This window comes from Myotis brandtii, unplaced genomic scaffold (genome assembly GCF_000412655.1).
Source record: "Myotis brandtii unplaced genomic scaffold, ASM41265v1 scaffold125, whole genome shotgun sequence".
NCBI lineage: Eukaryota > Metazoa > Chordata > Mammalia > Chiroptera > Vespertilionidae > Myotis > Myotis brandtii.
The window spans coordinates 9,632,418-9,638,337 of NW_005354385.1; the positions used below are offsets into that span (position 1 = coordinate 9,632,418).

At 38.0% G+C, this 5,920-nt stretch overlaps 1 protein-coding gene across 1 annotated transcript in view; it reads left to right on the top strand.

Moving 5' to 3' along the window:
* The window catches only part of GPD2 (glycerol-3-phosphate dehydrogenase 2 (mitochondrial)), a 115,248-nt gene that overhangs the window by 2,063 nt on the left and 107,265 nt on the right, over window positions 1-5,920 (top strand). The window contains exon 2 of the mRNA XM_014534071.1: window positions 2,579-2,581. The gene's annotated coding sequence lies outside the window, so the exon portion shown is untranslated. The remainder of the gene's footprint in view (window positions 1-2,578; window positions 2,582-5,920) is intronic.

The following is a 5,920-nucleotide window of genomic DNA, read 5'->3' on the forward strand; positions in this document are numbered from 1 at the left end:
GGGGAACAGAAATAGAAAAAAGACTTCTGCTGTTGACATTTGAGAGGCTCTCTCAGTTGACACTCACTCTTCTTTGCTACCAGCTTGTTAGGCCGAATAAGATAAAAACAGTCTTTCAAGTGTGTAAGTTCAGTAGATATTATATTCAAAATTATCCTGAGGTATTTGTTTTTCTTTTATAGAATCCTGTTTTTGATTGTGGTTTATATTTTGACTATTTTCTCATGCGATTTGTTAACTCTCCTTGGTATGTCCTTTTTTCTTGCTTTCATCTACTCGCTATGAACATGGCTAGTGGTGTTCTTAAGTAAAAAATGACTGTTTTTACTCTTAAAACCTTCAGAGGTATTAAGGGATGATCCTCCCTCCCCATCTCCCTCTTTCTCTTCCTCCCTCCCTTCCTTCCTTTTTTTTTCCTTCCTACAAATTTCACCTTATCATTGCACTGGTTAAGACCATCCATTGATTTTATATCTCTGTCTTTTCAGAATAAGCGCCTTCCAAGGAAGAAGTCATATGTGACTCAGCACCTGTCTTGCTCTCTGACCTCTCCTGTAACCCGTTACTCCTGTCATTCATTGGGCTGCAGCCAGAGTGGCTTTCAGTGTCCATAGCGGCCAAGTTTGCACACCTGTTTCCTCCTTGTGGAAGGCCCTTCTCTCAGATCTCTGGGTGGCTGGCTCTTCCTCCTCAATTACATTTTTGCCAAATCACCTTCATGAACATTCTGTCTAAAGTGGATCCCCCGCTAACCCCAGCCAATCTCTAACCTAATATTCCATCTTGCTTTCTTCATAGCACTTGTGAGTTTCAGAGTACTCAATTTTAAAATTTGTCTACATGTTTAATTTTTGTTTTCCCCAATCTATGAGAGCAGAGAAATCGCCAGTCCCTAGAGCAGTGCTGAGGACATAGCAGGCGTTCAGTAAATCCCAGGTGAAGGTATGTTGCAGGACTGAATGTTTCTCCTTTCATTTTCCTTACTTGGGTAGGTCCTTCAGTCAAACTTTCCTGAGTACGCGATTCAACTCTTGCTTTGGTTATTTTCTTAGAGTGCACCATTGTTATCTTTCCCTCACCAACTATAAGTGTGTTTTTTGTAAGCCAGCTTTTGACAAGGAATTTTGAAGTTTTTTAGGAGTGGCAGATAGATTATTTTTTGGCCAATTTATCTGTAAAGTCTTCTTTAAATCCATGATAGCACAGAAAAATGGTTTTAATTATTTCTTGATCAGAAGCAGACAGCTTTGCCATGTCCCCCCCCGCTGCCCCCCCCAAGAGAATTTGGGTTCTGTTCAGATGAGATGGAATTGAAATAAGAATTTCCTTTTTCTAATCTTGAACTTGTGCTTCTGTCTGGTTTGAAGTTCTTAATCTTCATACTCTTATGAAGTTGGTGGTGTTTGTTTCATCCATATTGTGTACAGCAAACTTCTAGGTGAACTCTTCTAACCTAGAACTCAGGAAGGAAGGGAGCAAAGACCTTTGAGTAGATAGAGCCAGACTGTTGAAATCCAAATGCTAAAATGCTAATAAGTTGTTCCTTCTGCCTTGCTCAGAATTATTTATTTGTATTTTAAACACAGTTTTAGCTAACGTGGCTCTCATTCTTCTGACCACAGTGGTAACAATTTAGAAGGGAGCTGGAGAGCTCCAAGATCAAAAGGGGAAATTACCAGCAGCCTGACAGTTTGGAAGAAACAGGAAAACTTTGTGAAGCAGACAGGAGAAGAATTCAAATGGAACAGGCTGTTGGTTGGGGCCACTTAGTAAAGGGGCTGATACTGTTGCCCCTGTGCTTTCCTGAGGGAACCGCCCTTTGATGGCATAGTTTGATGTTCATTTGGATGGCTCTAAGTCATGAGTATTGACTTCATGGGCAATATCCTTTATTTAAGAAGAAGACTATGACTTATATTTTTGAGATATTTTAATTCAAAGTAGTTTAGACATAAAAACACACACCTGTAAACTTCACTCAAATGTAAACTCTTGCAGGGCAGGAGTTTTGTATATTTGTTCTTAGTTGTATGTTCAGTGCCTAGCACATGTTAGATGGTCTGTCAATAATTAATGAATGAAAGAATGAATTCAAGCCTTATTACCCAATACAGCTAAATAAATAGGACATTAAGATAGTATCACCTTTAATGGGTAAGGTTTTTTTTTTTTGTTTTGTCTTTATTGTGTGTTTTTTTTCCTTGTACCTATTGAATGAAGAAAATAATGAAATAATATGTATTTAAAGTTAAAATAGCTCTGGACATTTTCAGAGATACTTTATTTATAGGTGGCACAAGGAACCACACTTTCAAATGATTTGCCTGAAATCACAAAGCAAGCTGGTGGTAGAAACAGCATTACAAGGCAAGTTTCCTTAATCTCAACTTGCTGGTGCTTTTTAAAAATCTTGTTTTGAGAATAAGAATAACATAGAGTCGTTTTTGTTTTTTTTCTTTTTTTACCTTCTGTAGCAATAGCGGCTCTAGAGAAAATATTGAGTAGAATCCTTTATCTTCTCATGTTCATGCTATTTAAAATTTTTTTCTTATTGTTTTTTAGAGAGGGGGAGAGAGAGCAAGTGTGAGAGAGAGAGGGGAAGAGAGAGATAGAGAGAGAGAAAGAGAGGGTGAGGGAAAGTATTGATGTGAGTGAGAAACATCAATTGGTTGCCTCCTATATGCGCCTCAACCTGGGATTGAACCCATAACCAAGGATGTGCCCTGACTGGGAATTGAACCTGCAGTCTTTTGGTGTATGGGACAACACCCCTACCAACTGAGCCACCCGGGTATGCTGTTTAAATTTTAGAATGTCAAGTGCAAGGGTATTAGCTGTGTAATGTTGGTACACAGCTGTCTCATGCACAGTGACTAGACTTGTTAATAGTCTAGGACTTGAATGCTTCCTACTTAGGGTGTGTGCCAGTCCTTTTCAAGAAGAAAAGAAAAATCTAAAAGGAGAGGTTTGAAGAGGATGCCTATTCAAGTGGGGCAAATAAGATCTTATGACCAAGTTTGTTTTAGCCAAGATGACTAAGGAGGTGGAGCTACAGCTTTGCGTAGTATTTTTGCATAGGCGAAGGAAGAACTACTATTTTTTCTTTCCCATTTTGGGGGATGAGAGGATGGAGCATTTACAAGATGTTGTATGATTTGTATTTCATACTTTGGAATGAAATTGTTGTTAGAATCTGTCTCTTCTGTTGCCTGATTTTTATTTTCTTAAGGGTCCCGTCATTTTTCAGGGAGTATAATTGCTAAGCTAAAAATACAATACATGATTATTTTAACTCTAGTACATTTTAGATTTATTTTGCATGATGCTTTATGTGTGTAATTTGGCCCTTTGTTGAGAGTTACATCTATACATGCAGCAGGTTATTAGTTAGATGTTTAGGGGAGTGAATTTTATTTTATTTTTGCTAATCCTCACCTGAGGATATTTTCCAATTGGTTTTTAGAGAGAGTGGAAGGGAAGGGGGGTGGGAGAGAGAAACAGCGATGTGAGAGAGACACATCGATTGGTTGCCTCCTGCATGAGCTCTGAGCCCTGAGCCCTGAGCCCTGAGTGGGTCCTGGGATTGAGCTTGCATGTGCCCTTTACTGGAATTGAACCTGGGATCCTTCAATCCATGGGTGGATGCTTTTTTAAAAATATATATATTTTGATTTCAGAGAGGAAGGGAGAGGGAGAGAGATAGAAACATCAATGATGAGAGAGAATCATTGATCGGCTGCCTTCTGCACGCCCCCTACTGGGGATCGAACCTGCAATCGGGCATGTGCTCTTGACTGGAATCGAACCTGAGACCCTTCAGTCCGCAGGCCTACGCTCTATCCACTGAGCCAAACCTGCCAGGAGTGAATTTTAAATGTAAATTCAGCAGGCTACAGAGGGAAAAAAGCTACGGGATGTAAATTGTGGTTAGCTTTATTTCCTGATGATATTCTCAAGCTGAAGGAAGTAGAACAATGTTCTCCCATCCCAGCATACTTCTTGGTCCCTGTTATAACTCTCAGCCATGGTGTGTGCATTAATAGAGCTATAATAGAGCTATGATCAAATTTAGAACTTTTTTTCTTCAATGTAAGTAAATTAAATTCACAAGTTATTGTGCTATAACTAATTATAAAAAAATTATCAGTCATAGTTTTTATTAGTGAGCTCAGGATTTCATGAACTATGTTCAACAAGTATTACCTAAAATGTATTTCTAGTGATAAAAATATAATGCAATTGCAACTGAACTTCTGAAAGAAGTGGTACTTTTCCCTTTCATTCAGTGATAAAAATAATTAGGGAACATTAAATCAATTGGCGTCAGCATTTTGAAAATTTAAAAAATCCAACTTTTCAAAGTTTTGTATGTTGGAAGGCAGATTCTCAAACCTTCATCTGTGCTACTCAAAAAAATAAGAGATTTCAGAATAATGATCTTGAGTTTCTTCAAGATTTTTTGAGACTTCAAAGAAGGATGACTACATTTAGAAATAGTTTCTTTTTTGGTTAGTGGTTAGAGTGTTGGTCTGAGGACTGAAGGGTCCTGGGTTTGATTCAGGTCAAGGGCACCTGCCTTGGTTGCAGGCTCCATCCTTGCCTCGGTCAGGGCTCCTGCAGGAGACAACCAATTGATGTGTCTTTCTTATATAGATGTTTTTCTCTCTCTATCTCTTCCTTTCCCTTCCACTTTCTCTAAAAATCAGTGGAAAAAAATATCCTCAGGTGAGGATTAACAAAAACAAAACAAAACAAAACAAAACAAAAACAATAAAAGAGATTTGTAATTAAGATCTAGGCCAATAGAAACTTAATTATCTAAAGCACTTCTTTTTCCCATACAGTGGCCTCCCTACTCATTTTGTTGATGTTTTCTTTAGCTGTGCAGAAGCTTTTTATTTTGACGTAGTCCCACTGTATCCGTAAACATATTGTTATGAGAGATGTCTGAGATTTTGCTGCCTATGGTTTCTTCTAGGATTTTTATGGTTTCCAAACTTACATTTAGGTCTTTCATCCATTTTGAGTTTATTCTTGTGTATGATGTAAATTAGTGGTCTAGTTTCATTTTTTTTTTGCATGTATCTGTCCAATTTTTCCAACACCATTTATTGAAGAGACTGTCTTGACTCCATTGTATACTCTTGCCTCCTTTGTCAAATATTAATTGAGTGTAATGAGTTGGGTCTATTTCTGGGTTCTTTGTTCTGTTCCTTTGATCTATATGCCTGTTGTTGTGCCAGTATCAGGCTGTTTTGATTATGGTGGCTTTGTAGTATAACTTGATATCTGGTATTGTGATCCCTGCAACTTCGTTCTTCTTTCTCAAGATGGCTGCAGCTATTCGGAGTCTTTTTTGATTCCATATAAATTTTTGGAGTGTTTGTTCTAGAATTGTAAAATATGCCATTGTTATTTTAATAGGGATTACATTGAATCTACAGATTGCCTTGGGTAGTATGGACATTTTAATGATGTTAATTCTGCGAATCCATGAACAAAGAATATTCTTCCACTTGTTTATATCTTCTTCTATCTCTTTTTTCAACATCCTGTATTAACTGACTTATTTTCAATGGTTGTTGACCTTGTTCTCTCTCTTTTTTTTTGGTGGCTTTTATTAAACTGATTTGAACCTCTGGAACCAGCTCAACCCTTCTCTGTGCCAACTCCTCCTTCTGTCAAGTTTCTAGGCTCCTGCCCTGCTTTGAGCTGAGGAATGGTCCTGGGCTAACCTCTTCTCAGTCATCTGTAGCTGTGTGTTTGACCCTGAAAGAATATAACTGACCTAACAGTGCTCAGGGAGATGAGGAGGACTAGCACCAATACACATGTAATGTTTGTCCTCTTTCATTTTCTCTTTGTTTCCTGATTTTTGTTACTTTTTTGTCTTTATGGAATCCTCTTTCTTTGATTATAC